The sequence below is a fragment of the Xenopus laevis genome, chromosome 6S (genome assembly GCF_017654675.1).
Source record: "Xenopus laevis strain J_2021 chromosome 6S, Xenopus_laevis_v10.1, whole genome shotgun sequence".
NCBI classification, from domain to species: domain Eukaryota; kingdom Metazoa; phylum Chordata; class Amphibia; order Anura; family Pipidae; genus Xenopus; species Xenopus laevis.
Genome location: NC_054382.1, coordinates 36,961,634 through 36,983,658, shown reverse-complemented (window position 1 = coordinate 36,983,658; position 22,025 = coordinate 36,961,634). Strand labels below are relative to the sequence as shown.

Genomic DNA, 22,025 nt, shown 5'->3' with positions numbered 1-22,025 from the left:
CACTAATTTGTCAGCACTTAGAATTGATTTACCCAGTATTCTCTATATTGCCCTTTGAAGAAGCTTCAAGGTAATGTCACTCTCTCTTGCTTGCTTTCATTCAAACACTTTTATACAGTCAAATCAAATGATGGCCAAGTTGTATTATTATTGTGTATTTTCAGGTTTACAGAATGGTGTCACTCCTAAGGGCAACATTTTTTCTAGCAACAAACACAAGCAGTGTTAAGATTGATATATATAAATATAAAATAATAAAAATAAATATATAGCATTTAAAGGAGAAGGAAAGCTACCAAAGAAGATTAGCCACAATAGTGCAAGCTATAACACTATATTTATTCTTCAGATTGCTTTACCCTACCTGAATAAACAGCTCTAGAAACTCTCTCTCTTTGTTTAGGATAGCAGCTGCCATATGAGCTTGGTGTGACATCACTTCCTGCATGAGTCTCTCCCTGCTCACTCAAAGCTCGGGGCTCAGATTACAGCAGCGAGGCGAGGAAAGAGAGGGAGTGAAGAACAAACTGAGCATGCTCAAGCCCTAGCCCTGGAGGTTTATGCTGAAAACAGAAAGTCTGATACAGAAGCCCATGTATACACAATAGCAGGAAAGAAATGCTATGTTTCTTCCGACAGAGCAGCATTACTTTGAGGGCAGCCTCGGATTTGTGGTCTAGGGTGGCAAAAATTAGGGTCTAGGGTGGCAAAAATATAGGGGTGGCATGCCACTCAGCAGCAACCCTGGCGTGCACTGGGGATTCAAAGCCCCCACAGTGCTCTCGTGATTTAAATCGTGCTCGATGGCGATTCACGCAGCCGGCACTAGGGCCATGTAGCGCTGGCAGCAGCAGGGGGGGAGGCATGCGCAACAGCCGGCACTGGGACAATGCGGCCTTGGGGCACCGCGATTTGAAATCTGGCCCTGTTTGAGGGCTTACTGGTGTATTTATATAGATTTTTCTGATAAAGTTTACCTAATTTTAGCCTTTCCTTCTCCTTTAAACATGGCAGGGGTTGTTCACTGTCCAAACACTTTTTTCAGTTCAGTTGTTTTCAGATTGTTCACCATAAAGACTTTTTCAATTGCTTTCCATCTTTTATTTTTTACAGTTTTCCCTAAAGTGAAGTGATCCAGGAGCATATGAACTGTTACAATTTGCTACATTTAATCGATACATTTAGTTGATACAATTAGTTGATACATTTCTCAGCAGTATCTGTGGAATATTAGCAACTATTGTATCAATTCTAACAGCTGCCTTTAGAGGAGTGATCCCCAACCAGTAGCTCCTGAGCAACATGTTGCTCTCTGACCCCTTGGATGTTACTTTCAAAACAGATGTACCGCTAAACAGTTTCAATGTAGGTTGACAATCCACATAAGGGCTACCAAATGGCCAATCACAGCACTTATTTGGCATCCCAAAAACCTTTTTCATGCTAGTGTTGCTCCCCAACTCCTTTTACTTCTGAATGTTGCTCCCGGGTTCAAAAGGTTGGGGATCCCTGCTTTAGAGGGATGGTTCATCTTAAAGTTATCTTTACGTATGTTAAAGACTGACCATTTCTAAGCAACTTTTCAATTGGTCTTTTTTTTTTTTTTTTTTTTAGGTTTTAATTATTTGCCTCCTTCTTTCCAGCTTTCAAATGGAGGTCACTGACCCCTTGTGGCACAAGTCAGTAGTAGCTACTTCTATGACCCACTAAGGGAACTGTGGAATTCCTGGCAAGTCCAGGCTGACAGTAATTATAAGTCACTTTGGTGGGTCATTTGGCACTCCCAGCAAGATTAAAGGAGCATTTATGAATAGCTTCAACATACATAAAACTTGGGTCCACTTATTTACACACAGCCATCTTCTTGAGTAATAAGGAATGTAGTAAGCTACCTTATAATGATGTATACTTGAAACCTACTAGGCAGGTGGAGCTGAACAGTGTCCTCATAATCCCTTCTCATTCTCTAATGTCCAAGTAACAAAAATCAATGCTCACTGTGTTCTGTACCACCTTCATTTATCTGGACTACTATCAAATAGCTTGTCTTGGCACTTAAACCTAACTAAAACACTAAAATCCCTTTCTATGAAATTCTTGACAGACTGTACTTGATGACATTGCCTTCTCAAGCCTTCGATGGATGTCTTTACACAGCTGATTTTGACTTGCCCCTGTGTCTTGTATTCAACAACAGTCATCACACTTGAGACATATGCAATTTCATCCACCGTAGCCCACAGCTGATTATTTCTTTCCCTGTCAGCGTCCCATTAGCAAATATTCCTGGTGACCATATCAGCAAGCTGAGCAGTCATTGTCCCTACACCTCTTGCCAAATTTCTTTTCTCTCATATTCAATTTTTCAGAATGATTATGAGTGGAAGAACCAAAAATGAATGAAATCCATGTTATTTATCAATTTATTTTCAACATGTTCTGTCTCTCCTCCTTTTTCTAAGAGCAATGGATAAAAGGATATTTGAGGAGAAATATAAATCCTAAACTGCTCATGCAATCTATGGAATATATTAATAGACTTGATACAGTTGAGAGTAGGAATGATCAGAAGTTTAGACCTTTACCTTTTTTCTTGGTTATAATAAAAATAAGATTTCAAGCACTTATTTAACTGCTAAAATAGATTTACTTTGACTTGGTGATCAAAAATCAGACAGAATTCATTTAACAATTGCCCATTATATCTAGAGATGGCTATTGGTGCAGCTTTATTTAGTTATAATGAGGTTTTTGGATTTATACTGTTATTATCGTATTTTATTTACTTTTCTGATATATTGGTCGTAGTTATGCTTGATATATACCTTCACTGATAATCTGCCAAATATTATTTTATTGAGGTAAATTCCAGTGGGCATGGAAGCCAAATACTGCAAAGGTTTTACCTAAAGTTTCTATGCTTAATCCTAAATAAAATATGCCAAGTATTTAATTACCTTGGACCACATAAGAAAGCCTGCAATTAATAAAATGTATAAATAACATTTTCTTTCAAGTTGGGGATTATATTGGCTTTTATTTATTGTTACACAAACTGGCTTGGATGTTTCTTGGACAAGCATAATATCCAAGGCTAAAATCTATAGTTAGTGTATGTGTGTATATTATATATTATATATATTATGTGAGTGTATGGAGGGGTTAGTGTGAGTATATATGGATGCTGGGTTTCATTTGGAGGGGTTGAACTTGATGGACTTTGCTCTTTTTTCAACCAGACCTAACTATGGTGTTGTTATCAAGTACATTTTAAGTATATTCACTCTTGATAAGAGTAATTTGGGACTATCCACCTCATGTGATTGCATTGGGTGTCATCCTACCTTGCCAGACAGGTAAGTGTTAAATCAGAAATGGCTTACAGAATTCATGAAAAAACGCAGTAGTTGATGATCTTACACTACAAGCTTTTTATGTACACTTTAAACAAATCTATACAGTTAATAATTAACTATCTATGGACAGAAGAAAAATCATAAATTAACTGAACATTTTTATGAGGCCAATGACATTGGAGCTAAACAGATGGATCTGTACTGTAGTGTCACAGAACATGAGAATGAACCAACTAAATAAACACAAACGTATGTGAAATGAGAAGTAACTCAAAAGGCACAGGGGACTTCTCTAAATGTAAACATATTTTTATCAGTGTAACAGTACATTAAAAAAGTGAGTGTAATATTTTGTCCATATTGCTCAAATACACATTTCCTCCTACCTGTGAGGGTGCAAAGGGCAAAAACAGATGCAAAGATCCATGTTTTTCAGACTTTACACCCTATCCGTGGTGAGTGCCCAAAGGGGAAGGTCTTTGTGATTTACTTTGCACTTCCTTGATGAATACAAGACTCCCTGAAGTATATTCATTGGGGTGACTTGGGGCTTGGGTGCTTACTTCTGGGATGTGCCTACAATTGTTATAAATTCTAAGCAAAAACTGAAGAAAGCCTTTAGTTTGTTACCCAATCCCTAAGTCTTACATACTAAATATTAATCTAACAATGTAACAATTCCCCAAGATGGCAACAAGAGTACATTATATTATTTGTATTATTGTAAAATAATTACAAATATACACCCAAAAATTTAGTTTTAGCTAAGCATTTGCATTAGTTGCTTATAAAGCAGGTTGCTGTTATAATAGTGAACTCTCATCTATCTCAAACATCGCTTTTATACTTACAATAGTAGCTATAGGTGTTTGCAAAGATTGTGGTTACAGAAACGCTATAATGGAGAGAAGTGTTTGGCATCAAATTTGAGGAGCATAGTCTTAAAGGGATCTTGTATTTTGTAAAGGATAAGTAAACCTAATTAATTTATTTAAAAATAGTTCAGGGAACATGTCTAAACACGTTTGCAAACAACATTTGTTATTTATTTTTTTATGTTCAGAGTATATTTTAAAATATATTCAGAAGAAAAACAGAGAAGTGTTCTTCAATTGCTTTGCTCAGGAAAGAAATCAGAAGTCTCAGATGCCCTTTTCAATATGTTTCCTTCCTGTGCAGAGTAACATCATAATACTTCTCTGTTTTCCTTCGGAAGGTATATCTGTTTGACTATTAGAAGAACTGACCAGCAGGTGGTGGTGTTTTTACAAAATTCATTATATTGGCAGTTAATAAAAGCTTAAATAGCTCTGACACTGAAAAAAAAATTGTCAATGTACACTGCTTAGAAAAAGCATCCTGAGCAATTTCACATGAACTTATCTTTAAAAACCAATGCTTTACTTGTTGCTGCACTGTACATCCAAAAAAATCTCAGATTATTTACAATTACTCACTAAATGAATTTCAAAATTTAAGATCCCAAATCTCCCTCGATTGTGGGCCCCCTGTGTCCTCTTCCCTGAGATCATCCTCATATTTATACAGCAAATGCACAGCACAAATGAAGCCGTAATTTTACAATTTATATAAGCAATAGATTTTCTTTCTTTTTCTCATTGAAAAATACATTGTGAAAGTTCTGTTTCAAGTTGGCAGAAACCCTTTGGCAATAGCTTGAACATATGCATAAAACTATAAGCAGACTAGCTGAATTGCTTACAGTCATATGCTGATAACGAAGCTAAATGTGCAAATGCCTCAAGAGGAAACAACAAGGTGGAGCATAACCAGGTTTTTGCTAAGCTTGTATTGCAGGAGACGTATAATGTAGACTTCATAATGTGTTATATTATTAGGCATTTTAAAAATTGATAGAGTAGATATGAATGATTCTAATTCTCAGAACATAAAGCCTGACAAAGACTTCAGCTGCAGAAGATACTTGTTATGCACATGGTTTACATTAGCCTTAGAATGGTGAACATCTGTGCCTTCAAATTTGTTCTATAGCTCACTCCTTTCCTTATTGAATATTGCTTTTACCCTCTGCCTGGTGTCCTTGCACATGCTCGGTGACAGATTTGTTTCAATATTTTAACTTTTACTAGCCTGGCCTAAAAATGTTATCAAGCATGCACAATACCCATAAACACCCAGATGATGCAAGGCAAATGTCTAATTGGCTCTCATGCATGCTAGAGACTACAGCAATGTCTACACAGCAAACCTAAACTTATTGTCCACGATTTGGCAGAATCGAAAGGGTCTCCACAAAACTAATTTTCACCATGTGACATAGACGAAACAAGATGTTTACCTCAGATACTTTTACCTCAAATTGCAGTTTGCTCACTCACAACGACCCCTAATTATAAAAATAAAATGTTCATTTCTAATACTTGGTTGAAAACCCTTTGCTGGCAATGGCAGCCTGAAGTCTTGAACTCATGGACATCACCAGATTCTTGGTTTCCTCCTTTTTAATGCTCTGCCAGGCCTTTACTGCAGCGGCTTTCAGTTGCTCTTTGTTTGTGGGCCTTTCTGGCCAAAGTTTAGTCTTCAACAAGTGAAATGCAGCTCAATTGGGTTCAGATCAGGTCACTGACTTGGCCATTAATAAATATTGCACTTCTTTGCTTTAATAAACTTCTGGGTTGCTTTGGCTGTATGTTTTGGGCCATTGTCCATCTGTATTATGAAATGCCTCCCATTGAATTTGACTGCATTTAGCTGGATTTGAGCAGACAGTAAGTCTCTGAACGCCTCAGAATTCATTCGGCTGCTTCTGTCCTGTGTCACATCATGGATAAACACTAGTGTCCCAGTGCCACTGGCAGCCATGCACGCCCAAGCCATCACACTGCCATGTTTTATAGAGATGTGGTATGCTTTGGATCATGACTTGTTCCATGACTTTGCCATACTTTTTTCTTGCCATCATTCGGGTAGAGGTTGATCTTTATTTCATCTGTCCAAAGAATGTTTTTCCAGAACTGTGCTGGCTTTTTTAGATGTTTTTTAGCAAAGTCCAATCTAGCCTTTCTATTTTTGATTCTTATGAGTGGCTTGCACCTTGCAGTGCACCCTCTTTATTTACTTTCATGCAGACTTCTCTTTATGGTAGACTTGGATATTGATACGCCTACCTCCTGGAGAGTGTTGTTCACTTGTTTGGCTGTTGTGAAGGGGTTTCTCTTCACCATGGAAATGATTCTGTGATCATCCACCACTGTTGTCTTCCATGGACGTCCAGGTCTTTTTGCGTTGCGGAGTTCACCAGTGATTTCTTTCTTCTCTCCGGATGTACCAAACTGTAGATATCGTAGCAATTTCTTGGATGGGTTTTTTCTGTTTTTGCAGCTTAAGGATGGCTTGTTTGTTTCACCTGCTCCTTTGACCACATGTTGTCTGTTCACAGCAAAATCATCCACATTCAAGCACCCGCCCCCCAAATCAACTACCGGGCTTTTATCTACTTCATTGATAGACATAGCAAAGGAATAACCCACATCTGACCATGATATAGCCTTTGAGTCAATTGAGCCCCTAAAAGGGATTGTTTTAAAAAAAAGGCTTTAGTTCTTCACATTTTTATGCTATCTTTTTGTTCAACCCACTGAATTAAACCTGAAAGTCTGCATTTCAACTGCATCTGAGTTGTTTATTTTAAAATTAATTGTGGTAATGTACAGAACCAAAATTAGAAAAAAAAGTTGTCTGTCCAAATATTTATGGACCTAACTGTACATAGTATATGTATTTCTACATCTATATGAAACAAGAATGCTTTGCGACATCAACAACAGTTTTTTGTATAAGAACATTGCAAAGAACAGTACATTAAAGGTGAACCTACACAGGAAAAAAAGATACCTATCTTCAAATGTATTTTGTTTTTTGCAATTCGCAGAAAATGTTTTGTTGTTTTTCTTTCCAGGAAATCATTATGTAGTCTCATTGTTACTAAAAGTCATGGGAAGATATACTTCTGTGAAACAGAAATAAAATATTAAGACCAACAATTCTTGAGGTATAGTTTGCATCATTTAGTGAACTGATATTAAGTCACAAGACATTTTGGGACTTTCACCAAGATCATATGGTTTAAATGTAGAGCCCTTCCTACTTGTTCCCACAGAAATTACTGTTTGCTCATTGTGGATTCATTGAAATGAAACAGCCTTTGTTAATGAGAAGGAATAAATCATGTTAACTGTAAAGACAAGAATGTTTTCTGCTTTAACTTGCAGTAAGGTTTCAAGATAAAGGTAAAACTGCAATAATATTTATTTCTTTGTAAACATATTCTTAAATAAGCTGCCTCAACGAGCAGAGAACCATGAATTACCATGCTGCATTGTACCTAATGCTGCCTCTATAGAAGTGATTAGCCACTCTGTTACATAGGAGGCTTACTCACTGACATGCTCAGCACCACTGCTTCTTTATTCAATAAATATATCAATGGATGCCATGTATCAAATAGTAACATAGTAATTAAGGTTGAAAAAAGACACACATCCATTGAGTTCAACTTTTTCTGTCTAAATAAAACCTGCCTGATTGTTAGCTAGATGAAGGTATAAAACAAATCTGAAATCTTGATTGAGCTGAGCCATCTGTACCCCTACATAGTAGGTCTTGAAACTCTGAATCCTGTATTGTATACATGATCATCCCAATCCCTTTTAAAATATTGCAATTACATCAACCCAATTCACAGGCACTGTACCAGAAAAAAGGGAGTCTAGGTCAGGATGATTATTCAGTTGGGCTGTTGTAGAAAAGGGACATACTGCAATCTGAATTATACAGTGTATATACATTTTTCTACCCAAGCATACATGACTCCACAGATTGAAAAAAAAAAAAAAATAGTTCCTTGTTTTAATGTGCACTACCCACTTTGGAAAGCAGAGGGACATTACTTCACAATTAAACAAGATGAGGTAGGGGTTGTATGTACACTGTGAGCCTAAGAGGGGTTGGGCAACGGTTCCTTCAAGTATCATGGTCTTTGAAATGTGTGCAGGTAGTATTTATTGATTTTTTTTTTAATGAAACACAACTGAATTACCTCATGTCAAAAAGGGGGGTTATATTTTCCCTTTAAATACCAGTTAGCATTGTGTTATACTGGCAATAGCAAGATCAGCTACAAAGGCATTTTGTTCCCTAATAGCATCCATTTAAAAAGAAATGCAGGAGTTAGGAGGCTGCAATAGGGATATATGAAGACATACATATTATTCTTGTATATAATGGTTAATATAAGCAGAGCCATGATTTCAATCCCTTACTTTAGGAGGTCTAACAGACTTCCTTCAATAAGACACTGCTGCTCAGAATGTATGACATGGGTTCTCTGCAACCAACACAAGTCTGCCTCAAGCTAAATCCCAATCTAGTTTTGCCCCCTCCTAACACTGATAAAAAAAACTTAAAAATACTGTATTTAATAATGTACAGGGTCAGTATGAAGCTACCAACAATCCTAAAGGCAGGACTGGACAATACAAACTTGATATCTAGATTTAAGGTTAGGACTGAGTTTTAGGGAACTAATTGTCACATATGGTTTCCCATAAAAGATGCCAAGGTTCCGACCACAGCTCATGCTTCTGTCTATAACAGTCAGTCACCTTTCCTTTCGGGAGGAGCCCTTCACTACTTGGATGCTGCCAGGTCTTAAAGAACCATGGCAAGAGTTCTGGGCAGACAAGGGAACCAAAACATGCAAAGTGTAGTCATAGAACAGGCCAGTTAAAAGCAATCAGACGGAATCAGGAACCAGAAGCATAGTGGTGGACACAAGCTGGGGTCTAACCAAACAGTAAACGCAGTACAAAGTCAGGATCCAGAAAATTGGTCAGTAACAGGCTACGGTCAGTACAGGCAGTGTATCGGCAGAAGTCAGGAACATGCATGGGACTAGAAGTGCAGCCAGGAACGATGTACAATATGCCTAAATTTGTCAACGAGTAATTGGCCGCAGCGCCTTTAAATATTTAAATTTAGCGCCAACCGTGATGACGTTACAGTGTACAATGCAGCACGCTGAACATAAAGGACACGAAGGAGCGGTGCACTTGTCAAACCACGAATGAGTGGAGGTGCTGGGCGTCTCCACAGGCAAGCCAGGTATTATTTATTAAATTAATATTTGAAGCCATCTATGTTATGAGGGTAGATGGAGTGCATAGCTGGTAATTACTATATGCCTAGTTTATAACCTCCTCTCCATTCTTCATTTTCCCATGTATGTTTATTTCTTTTTCTCCTTCTTATCTTCCTCAGTAATTTTTTTACATCCTGGAGTAGATAAATTGCAATTACAATTAATGTATGTTGCCTCCCACTGGTTACAATTAATCTATAATCTGGATTTACTGCACATAAAAGATGCTCTGATGCTAGATAAAGCACCTGCTGCTGTGAAGAAAAGAGGGCACGGTAATATAATGGTGCAAAGACATGTGCAATGGTAAAACAAATAAGTAAGACCAAAGAAGCACAAATTGCAAAACCCTGTTTGAGGAAGATCATTAATTAAGTTATCAAACAATTTATTCCCTTTGGCAACAACATAAAGTAATAGGATTATCTTTTTTTCACTTGAGCACTATTTCTGATATCACACACACTAGGTTATGAATTTACACCACCAGGGCTTTAACAAATCTGACACTGGTAAAGGGATAACTGACTTCACATGAAATTAAACTGGAAAAAAAAATCATGTTTTCTATTACTTTACTTTGCTTCACTTTTAAAGGAGAACGAAAGTTTAAAGGAGAAGGAAAGCTACTGAAGCAGTTCATTTCCAATAGATTAGACAAAATGGTGCAAGCAATAACACTATATTTATTGTGCAGAATGCTTTATCATACTTGAGTTAAAAGCTCTAGAAGTTCTCTGTTTGTTTAGGATAGCAACTGCCATATTGACTTGGTGTGATGTCACTTCCTGCCGGAGTCTCTCCCTGCTCGCTCATAGCTCTGGGCTCAGATTACAGCAGGGAGGGGAGGAGGGAGGGGGAGAGGAGCAAACTGAGCATGCTCAAGGCTGTGTCATGGAGGTTTAAACTGAAAACAGGAAGTCTGATACATAAGCCCATGTGTACACAATAGAAGGAAAGAAATGCTGGGTTTCTTTTGACAGAGGATTCAGAGCAGCATTACTTTGAGGGTTTACTGGTGTATTTATATAGACTTTTCTAATAAATCTTTCTTAATTTTAGCCTTTCCTTCTCCTTTAACAAAGAAGAAGGATAGAAATGCTGCACATATGTTATAAAGCTGGCCATAGATGTTGAGATTTTTAAAAGATCCGATCCTCATCGTGAGACCACGATTTTCTCAGAACGATGGTACGAATTGTCCATCAACTAAAAAGACCAATTTGCCAGGAAAACAAAGGGGAGCTGCCTGATTGGCCCTGCAAACATAGATAGGGGACCGACAAAGATTTTTTGACCTGGCCAATCAATTTCCTGACAGATGTCGGCCGAAAAATCGTAAGATGTACGATCGTTCGAATCCCACTAACCGCACGATAATTTCGAAGGATTGGTCGGACTTCCCTAAAATCAGTCGTTCGGCAAGAAGAATTGTCACGTCTATGGGGAGCTTACCAGCCCAAAGCAACCACAGGCCTTTAGCAGGGAAGATCTGTGGCTTCAAATATGCCCCAGTAGCTCCCTATCTGAGCTGCAGCAAGCTGCTTGAAGATAAATTGCAACCTGGAAGGGTCTTGTTTGTCAATTGTGTTTGCAAACTGCTACAGTCATTAAAAGTCAATAACAATTTTAAGCACTATCACCCAACCGAATCCTTACTTCCCAACGCAAACTGCAAGTGGATAGAAAGGACTTGGACAATTATTTTCAGCTCTGGAAAAAAAATTCATATGGTTTTCCAAAAATCCTGTTTGGAAAAAAAAAATCTAAATCGGTAATGTTTCATAGTTTATTAATGCATCAGCCCTAGAACTATGCCCAGTATAAAAGCAGTCTGTTTAAGCACTGTGTTTTTATAGGGTAATGGAACTGCTTGATGGCTTTAAATATCCTTTTATTTTACAACATGGTTACATATTTTTTATCTGCTTTTATTGCACAAATATATTTTAGATGTTCTCAGCACTAATAGTCCAATATTTTGGTATAAATGTAACTTATTTGCCTGAATGCTTGTTAACACTCCAGCAATAGTACTAAATTCAAATAAGGGCTCATTTTAGAGCGCCCATCTGTCTCCTATTTTACCACCTGGCCGGGAAAGAATATGCTTGATTCCAATGTTATTAATAGGGAAGAAATAAAAACACAATTAGGTTGGCTAATTTTTTCCAGAAAAGGTGGCAACCATAGCTCATTTACATATATCGGGATAGAATGCAAAGTGCAAAAAAAACCAGATGCAAACCTCCATGTGTTTTTCATGCTGTGCACCCTATCCTCAACACGTGCACCCCCAGAATCAGGTCTTTGCTCTCATGAATGGCTTTCCTAATTAATACAGCACTGCTTAAGTTCTATATTAAGAGGAACTAGTTGGGGAAGACTTATAGGAGTCCCTTGAGTCAGACCTAGAGGAGGGATAAATAACCATGGCATTAAACTCCACTTACATTTCTATATAGCTTTATTTAAAACAACTTAAAATGTTGTATGTAAAGATATTTAAAATTAAATTTGGTTTCAAATATCAAATCAGGAGCACAAATGTATCCTTATTTTCATTCTTGTACAAAATTGTAAAACTACTCACTGCTTAAATTCAGCTTTTCCTTTTATGTAATACTTGGCAATTCAATGTGCTGCCAGACTGCAAAAAGTGATTTTGATCATGGAATATTACTGCTGCATCATATGCATAGGGTATTAAGGATTTATTAGAACTGTGAACTTTCTATTAATCACGGTGACAAAAAAAAAGCAGAGAGGAAACAGCAGCTACATTTACCTCCGAAAAAGTCAAATGAAAGTGTGTATATAGCAAGCTGCATAAAGAATGAGAAGGAAATAAATTCCTAGTATGCAGCAATTTTCCGCATGTAAAACAGGAGCACTTACATGAATTTCTTAAGGTCATCTGAATCTGATATTGTCTGTATAAGTTGTGTGTCAAGTTTATGATAAAGGAACAGATATCATTTTGATGATCATTTTGACATCTTCCATTTATCTTAAATAGACAATGATAAAGTATGAGAGCAAGGCGTATTGTCCTTTATGCAAGCAATCTATGGACAAACTCTGTGCTGAGGAAAGTTATATGGCATATATTCATGGGTACAGAGAAGTAGGTATTATGTTGCCGAGGCGGAACAGTTATAAAGGCTAATATTTGGGAGAAAAAAATAGACATCTACAAGTTGCTTGGAATTAAATATGGAACAAATTCATTATTTTTGCGAAATCAGCCAAGTAATGAACACTCCACAAAAGATTTGGCCAAATACCAAACCAAATCTGAACCCTAGTATACATATTCAAATTTAAGCAAAAAAAAAAAAGACAAAAATAAGAATTTTCCATAATTACATAGTTGTGCAGTAAGCATATGGCTACTATTAAGAAGCTAAAATAAAACTGGCTTCTTGTGATTTTTTGTTTTACAAACAAACTGGCAATTATTAAATCAATGAAAACTGTTCATTTAATACTGCTGGAAATAGACAGAAATTACATCAAAATAATAAAATGTTTCATAATGAGAATGGATGAGTTAGTATATGGCACTCAGGAGCAATATATAGTTACCTGGGCAGCATGGAAATATATATGGGGACAGAGGATTATAAGAAAGTAGTCGCAACACTGCAGCAAAACACACTACAGATATGGGACTTGTTATCAAGAATATTCTGGATCTGGGGTTTTACGGATAATGGATCTTTCTGTAATTTGGATCTAAGCCTAATAGAAAATCATGTAAACATTAAATAAACTCAATAGGCTGGTTTTGCTTTCAATACGTATTAATTATATCTTAGTTTTGATCAAGTACAAACTACTGTTTTATTATTATTATTATTATTATTATTTGGATAAACTGACGTCTGTGGGAGACGGCCTTTGGGTGATGTAGAACTTTCAGCAACAAGGGGTTTCCGAATAATTCCACAGCCCTCTCCTCTCTAGAATCCACAGGGAATATGCAATATTTGTGTAAATGTGACAACCTAATATGTCTGTATGTAATGATACAACCTGGAATAATGATAACCTGTATTGTTCTCTACCCTTTATAAATTTTTCTTTTTTTCTTTCTTCATATCATTCCTTTGGTGCTGTTCTGTATTATATTTTTGCCTTTCAAAAAAGAAAAATAAAGAGTATAAAATGTGAATGTGATCCTATTACTTTTACAGTATTTCAAGGCTTGGTAAATCATATCAATGATATTTTTCTTCAGAATCCCATATGAAAAAAGGTGTCGAGTACAACAAACCCCTACTCAAATTTTAATTAAAAAAGAAATTCAACTTTATTGTACAAAGCACAAAAATAAAATAAAAATAGCAACTGCAGAAGGATTTTTGGATAACCTTTTATAAATAGGGCCCTAAGTATTTAAAATGCAATAGAATTATAATATACTCATGACTATTATAATAAATAAAGCCAAGTTGGGGGATATGATTCCCACCATCCTCTTTCACCAAGATGCATGTGGTGGGAAGATACTTAATTACGAGTTGCCGGTTTCATTGTGAGTATTAATATTTATAGTTCACGAAGCACTGTATTGACATAAGCTGCTCTCTTGTAGCTACACACACACACACAAGCAGATCTCTTTCCAAATTGCAAACATTCATGCCGCCCCCAGGGCATAATGTGGGGGGTGTGGGGCTCATCAGGCAGGAATTGCATCACTGCTCAGTAACTAATCAGCTCCCTGTATAGCCAGATTTAGTGAGAAGACATTATATATAGTGCAAGTAAAGCCTACCCTTTACAGAAGCAGAGACCAATAATAAGACCTTGGTTAGGTAAATATAATTTATGATGAAGCCTTTAAATAAGCGCCTAAACATCTGTCAGTGAAACAACCCCATGCAATACATAATTTTTCTAGTTATAGCAACGCATCCAAACGTATAGAGACAAGGTCAGTGCAGGGCACACAACAGAACCCAAGGCAAAATCCATGTCTTCAGAGAACAAAAAGCACAACTCTTCCACACAACAAGCAGTGCCGCTGATAATAATTGCATCAATAACAGGATTACATTGCTCATATCCAGTGTTTGTGTTTCACTCCAAATGGACTTTCATAAGATATGAAGGAAAAAAGAAACTAATACCAGAGACTGCATTTATCACATTTCTTCCCCTTTAAGACTGAGGGCAGCAATCTGATGGGAAATGGGAAAAAATATTTCTTCTTCTATGCAGTTGGCCAGTTTTGTTAAATAGGGGGGCATTTACAATGGCAAAAATGTCCCATTCAGAACCAGAGACTGTGCCAGGAAATTCAGACCACTATTAAGCTATGGTAGAGGCAAAAGCAGAAAAATGGTGGTTATCACTAGAAACGCACACTTCTTTTGTTACAAAGCTTAAAATTCAATCCAAAAACCAAAAGTATGCATATGAAGTTGGTTGTCTTTGCTGCTAAAGCAGCATTCACCATTCACTCTTCTGGGTATGCTTTCCACTAGATGTTGGAGCACTGATGGTGGATTTTCAAAACCAATTCTGTAAGAACCTACATTACTGTATGCACCAAGTTAAAAGGCCTTTACAAACTAATAGGAAGCTAATTGTCAAGTCTGTTAATGTATGAAGCACCTGTGTCAGCAATAAAAAGTGTGGAGTAAATATGCAGTTCGAGTAATTAGAAGGGGTCTCCACATATTGTTAGCCATATGATTTATTAGCTACTCTCCTCTATTAATAGCTGGGACAATTTTGCAGTAAGTGGATCTACGGACGGTGTGAAATTATAATAGATCAGGTCAAACAATGCTTTTAGTTATACTATCAAAATTGTTTTCGACGTTACTCTGCTTTAGTAAACATTCTGCATTGTGTTGAGGCACAAGTACAAACTCTAGTTAGCAATAAGAGCATTGTGAGCTGGAGGTAATTTTCATGAACAGTGTCAACTGGGGTGTCCAGGCTCACAAGGGCTGGTGCCCAAATACCCCAGTCACAAGCGCTATCGCCTACCCCCACCACATACTTAAGCTACTCCTTGTGGACAAGATTGTGGTGGTTCTTATCAGAACTGGGGAGGGACCACAGAGCAGGGTAGAGACCATTGGGAATGTCAGTGGTAAGAATACTATGGTGCTATGATTTATTTTTATGTGACTTAAATCAATATGATGGCTGTTCACCACTGACTGACACTATCACAGCCCCACTCAAGCAAAACCCCATCATTTTATTTCTAACACATCCAAATCTGATCATACAGGTTATCAGTAATCAGGAGAAAACTTGACTCAAGAGAAACAGGCAGACATTTTGGAGATGATTTTTTTCAATGATTTATACTGTTATTCTACTTAATATGTAAGCATTTGTCAACAAAATGAATACACTAGAGGCAAATAAGATTTAATGGGTGAATAAAGATACTATTGTTTGTCTACCTACGTTCAGTATTATTCACCGAAACTTCTAAATGTAGGACTTCTCTACTGCAGTAGAGTAGTATGTCTTACAGTTGGATTCAGAATAATAGCAGTGTATTTAAAAAGTAAATAAATCCTTATAATAGCTTTTATTTCCTTACATATAAATGCATTGGCAACACTGCACATTCTATTCCAAATCAGAACATAAAAAATGTATCACATTTGTGTTATTCCTTTACAGAAAGTAAATAAAAGGGAATAGTAGGCTGTTCCAAAAAAAAAAGCGTCTGCATTCTTCTTTACAAACTCAAAGATTCACCGTATAAAATGAAAATGTGTCAAGATTTTGCTTTCAAGTTACTTGTAACTTTTAGCGTCCAGTTAATTGCCACTGTTTTTGGTTTTTGGTCTGCAATTGTGTTATTTACAAGCTTGCGGTATAGTGGAACACATGTATTACATCAAGCTCAATTATTTTGTTTGTTGGTCTGGAACCAAGATGTTGCTCGTTTACTGGTGTGTTTGGGGTCTTGTTAAAACACTAATTTCAAAGGCATTTCCTCTTCGGCATTAGGCAACATGACCTCTTCAAGTATTTTGAAGTATCGAAACTGATCCATGATCCCTGGTATGCGATAAATAGGCCCAATACCATAGTATGAGAAACACCCCATATCATGATGCTTGTGCCACCATGCTTACTGCCTTCACAGTGTACTGTGTTTAGGGGTCGTCTGACAAACTGTCTGCGGCCCCTAAACTTGGTTTCAACAGTCCACAAAATGTTGTGCCATTTCTCTTTAGGCCAGTTAATGTGCTCTTTGGCAAATTGTAACCTCTTCGGCACGTCTTTTTTCAACAATGGGACTTTGCAGGCGCTTCTTGCCGATAGCTTGGCTTCACATAGGTGTCTTCTAATTGTAACAGTACTCACAGGTAACTTTAGACCTTCTTTGATCTTCCTGAAGCTAATCATTGGCTGAGTCTTTCCTATTTTGGCTATTCTTCTATCCATCTGAATGGTAGTTTTCAGCCTATCATTTTCTGCACTTCTTTATGCGTTTTCCACTCTCCAATCAACTGTTTAATCAAAGTACGCTGATCTTATAAACAATGTCTGGAATGACCCATTTTACTCAGAGAGTGAAGTGCACTATAACTAGCATGCACAACATTTGCTGCCTGCCTTCCTTAAATAATTGATCACTGTTTTTTCACAAAATGAATGACCTTACTAATTGAACTCCACGCTGCTATTATTGGAACAAGCTATTATTATTTTGAACACTGCTATTATTTACAACAAGCCTCAATTAATGATTAAATTACACAGAATCAGCAGCATGCATGTCATAACTGTTGGGTCTGTTGGTTTTCTATTACTCTACTGCACCTAGTAGTAAATTATTTGCCATGTAGAAATATAATTTCTACCAAAAACAGTGACTGATCAGGTAAGTAATGTCGGACTGCTGTTATTCTGAACACAACTGTATGTTTGCCTATTTTGGAGGTATTGATCCAATACAATTAGGGCTGATTTAAGAATGCTCAAACCCTTTTAGCATTCAGTTGATAAAAACTCATGTGTGTTCCTCGTGTTGTTTCTTAGTTTGAATACCTTGGCTAACTTTGTTTCTCTTAGCGGGTTTTTTTTTTTTTTTAAATGAAAATCCCAGCACCTAAAATCTATCAAGATTTTATTTTTTGTTGGAGAAAAAAAACTGATTGACAGGAAGCCGAGGTATTTGATTGAAAAAAACAAGTCTGCAGTGTTTTTAGCAGCCAAAGGCTTTCAGAATTTTTATATCGGCCCCAAGTGTTGGTAATTAAATCAAATCAAAACTATACCTGCAAAAACTACCCCTCTTTGCTTTCCTGTATACCCCATTTTACTATCCATGGCTACTGCAGCTGTAACATCTGTAACATGGAGGCAATAGAAAGGGCAAAAAAGCAGAGGCACACTTAATACTGATCCTCCAGACTAATAAATCTGTGTCCCAAACCACATATGCTGCAAAACTGAAATTAGAGTTCCAGTGTTCTTCCCAGGCTGTTTTGGCTAGGCACAATGCTTGGCCATTTTTTTCCTGCTCCATGCTTCTCTTCATCCCTTAGCGTTGCCAGCCCGGACAGCCTGATTTTGAGAAGGGCTGTCCGGGTAAAAACTGCCTGTCTGGATTTCCAAATTAGGAAACCTGGACAGTGCTTTAAAATGAATGGTGCAGCCAATCGGTGATCGTCACGTTACAACCCTTGGATATTATGACAAAGAAAGGGAAAATCAGTCAAAAAATATTTTATCTTTTGCTTAAAATGCCCTTTATGGGAGATGTCACCTTTTGCGTAACAGCTCTATGCACTTCTTGGATTCAGTTAACCCTCCGGTTGCTGGCTTCCAGTCAAAAGCCTGTTAATACCAGTCTAACAACAGTAATACATGTTAAAAAATAAAAAATTAATGTAAACTGCAAAAGTGCTTGGAAAAGCACCCTGAGTAAGATTATATAAATTCATTTTTTGAGTTCAGCTACCCTTTAAGGGACAGAGATACTAAGGAGCAGCAAACATAGTCAAACCTGTTTTCCAGCTTCAAAGTCCAATATGAATTTATTGCTGCCTTTCACCCACCTGTTAGTACTGTGCTTCTCTTTAAACAAAAATGTTGGCAATATGCTCTGTGTATAATACTAATAGCAAGCCCCCAGCTCTAATTTATCAAGCAGAGAAGCCATTTCCCTTACCCTCATAAAGAAGCAGCATTTCTAGGTAAAGTAACAAATCAGAATAATTGCTTTAAATATAACCTTCTCTGCTATCATATGGTGATTTACGCTTTTGACATCGTGTATAATAAATACATGCTCTTGCCTTTCACTTTGCAAAGTCCATTTATTTTACTTCACGTTCTATTAATTTCATAGAAAGTGCTAGTTCTCTGGAATGGATGCACATATTTAATAAGATGAAAAGCATGGGTAAAATATCATTAACAGCACAATGTACATTTTCTTGTATCCTGAGCATAGGTTATACAGTATCTCTGATACATGCAATACATGTCCTCTGCATGATCCCAGTTGATTTTTACACAACCAGTGTTTGATATGTACCAGACACTAATAAAACAGAGTGCAGTATATACATTTAGGCTCCAAGCAGCCCAAAGATTAAAACATAGATTGCTACGCACACAATTGCTATGCACCTTTCAAGCCCCAATCTGAGGTCCCACAATTTTTCAGGGCCCCTTTGGCTCATAATAAAGTTACAGATATATGGAAACATTACTGTACCGCAATTCAGCCACAGATCCATATCTAAGGTGTATATAGGTGTTGGTTAAAAGAACCGCAAGTTGAGTAGGAGTTTCTAAGGGTCTCTTCCTACCCAAGGGAATAGTAAATAAAGAAATGAAAACCAGAAAGTGGGTCAAGAGCAGAGACCAGCCACCATATCTTCACCTAACAGCCGCAGGTCCCTACACACAAGGTTAGGGACCTGAACAGCAAGACATTGAACTGGATTCAATTCAGTGAGATAAAGTTATTTCATATCATGTGAAAACTCATGGACGAGATTAAATTCGAGGAGAAAAACATTTCTCCAAATTCAGTTCCAGATTTTACTCAAAGACGTCAATAGAGTTTTCACCTGATAAATCATGAGATACATTTTTCTGAATTGAATCACATCTCTAATTGAATCTCATCCATGAGTTTTCAAATGATAAACTATTTTCTCCCTTAATTGAATCTGGCCCAATATTTGAAGTACAGGCTCCAAATATCTTTAAAATTCATTATCACCCAATCTTCCTGCATTGAGCAAATGCAATTTGACACAGATTTTACAACATCAGAACAATTAATTTACGTTTATTAATAAATAAAGACTCAATCGTATTGGTGTTATTTTGTAAAACCTACAAAATGTGCCTGAAATTTAGTTTAATTTAAATTTAGAATGCACTTACCTTAAAAAAGGGAATGTTCACCTTTAAATAAACTATGTTTACGTTATAGCTGGACCTACTCTAATCAACATTTCAGTTTGTCTTTATATTGTTCACTGGTGCTTTTCAGTAAGGTACAGTATGCTTGGTTATAGTTAAAGGGCTGGTTCACCTTTAAGTTATCTTTTGGTATGTTATAGAATGCCAAATTTTCAACAGTTTTTGAATTATTTGCCTTATTCTTCTGACTCTTTTCAGCTTTCAAATGGGGGTCATTGACCCTATCTATAAAACAAATGCTCTGTAAGGCTAAACATGTATTGTGATTGTTATTTTTTTATTCATCTTTCTCTTTCGGCCCTTTCCTATTCATATTCCAGGCTATTATTCAGTTCAATACATGGGTGCTAGAGTAACTTGGGCCCTAGAAACCAGACTGCTAAAATGGCAAACTGGTGAGCTGCTGAATAAAAAAGCTAAATAACTCAAAAAAACTAAAATAATGAATGCACATTGTCACAGAATATGTCTCTAGACAACATACTAAAAGTTCTTTTAAAAGTGAACATTCCCTTTAAAAGGGACCTAGAATTATGGAATGATATAATACTCAATGATTATGTTAGCTTAGATCAATTGTGTTTCCAATGTAAAAAATGGAAAAAGAAGTTCAATCAAGCAAATGCCTCCCTTTGTAAGAATATCGTGAAGCAAACCTGCCTGCACTGAAAATAATATTGATTTGGATTTTTAACTTGAACACAAATACTAGCACAACCACCTTAATTTTTCTCATCATGAGCACACATACATACTATGTTGATCTTGGATGTACAAGGTGTTGACTTAGTAAATAAAGAGATTGTGAGAACAAACCTTTTCCTAACTTCTGTGCCTCTGCTAGTTATCCAAAGCCTTGCAGCTATTCACTCCTATCTGCACAGCCCCAAAAACAGCTTTGCCAAGAAAGGCGGAATGCAGGCTTGAATCAAAAATGCTTCAAACATAAACTACAATGCTAATCTAATGTAGATCAACCGTCCTAGATCATAACATTTTATTTGTAAATGATGTGCCGTAATTGTATGCTTAGGTGGAACATTCGTAGAATGATTAGAGTGCTCCTGATGACAGAATAGGAATCTCATTAGTAAAATGAATAGTATATTTTTGAATGCATCACAGTTTGGATTAAACTATCTAAACATAGACAACGTGATATAGTAATTAAGGTAATAACAAATGGCTAAAAATGTATTAAGCTGCACATAAATAACACGCAAATACACTGTATAATGTCCACCAGTACTGTTATAAACAAACTGTTACATAATCCCACCCAAGACCCATAAATTGGCTGTTGCAACAATGGAGTGATTGTTGCCCTGTTATATGTATATCCCATAAACTGAGTTCATATTACATATAAATAAAGTTTGTGGGTATTCATTACAATGCTTATAAAACTTTTACTAGAAACCACACCACTAATCTGCCCTACAGGCAATACTATAACAAACAAGGGAAAGTTGTGCTCATCACTCATTTTTAAAACCATTATGCGGGGGTGCAATGAGGCTGTGACCACAAAATACATATAGACAAATACAAGAGTCCTCTGCACTCAACCCATTATCAATATATTTAAGACATTGAGATATTTTGTGCATACTGCTACTGAAAAATGCCTTACCCTTTAAACAAAACGGGGATTGTTTGTCCATATATTGCAATATATTTAAGCTGGCCAACTATGTCAAAGGCATCCCATATCTGGCCAGTCCTACACAAAATTTTCATCTAATTCATTAAGAATTATATTGCTTTATTATACATTTTACAAAGGGACTAAGTTTTACCTGCAACTTACTTGCTGCTTTCAAAGTAAAACTTCCAAACTTGGTTTTAAACAGGAGCAGTGGCCAGCTCCATTTTGTAGCTCCAACCCTACCCAGCTATAGTCAGGTTACCCCACTGGTGGCTAATAATAGGGCAACCAAGTTTTGGAGTTTTACTTTGAAAGCAGATTTTTTTTTTGCTGAAAAAACTCAACTCGAATTCGATTTGAATTCATTTTGAGTTTGCAGGTCGATCCTATTCATTCAATCCTA

General features: G+C 36.7%; 1 protein-coding gene across 3 annotated transcripts in view; it reads right to left on the bottom strand.

Moving 5' to 3' along the window:
• Positions 1-22,025, bottom strand: part of LOC108719946 (inactive phospholipase C-like protein 2) — a 130,511-nt gene that overhangs the window by 54,416 nt on the left and 54,070 nt on the right. The gene's annotated exons all lie outside the window — the stretch shown is intronic.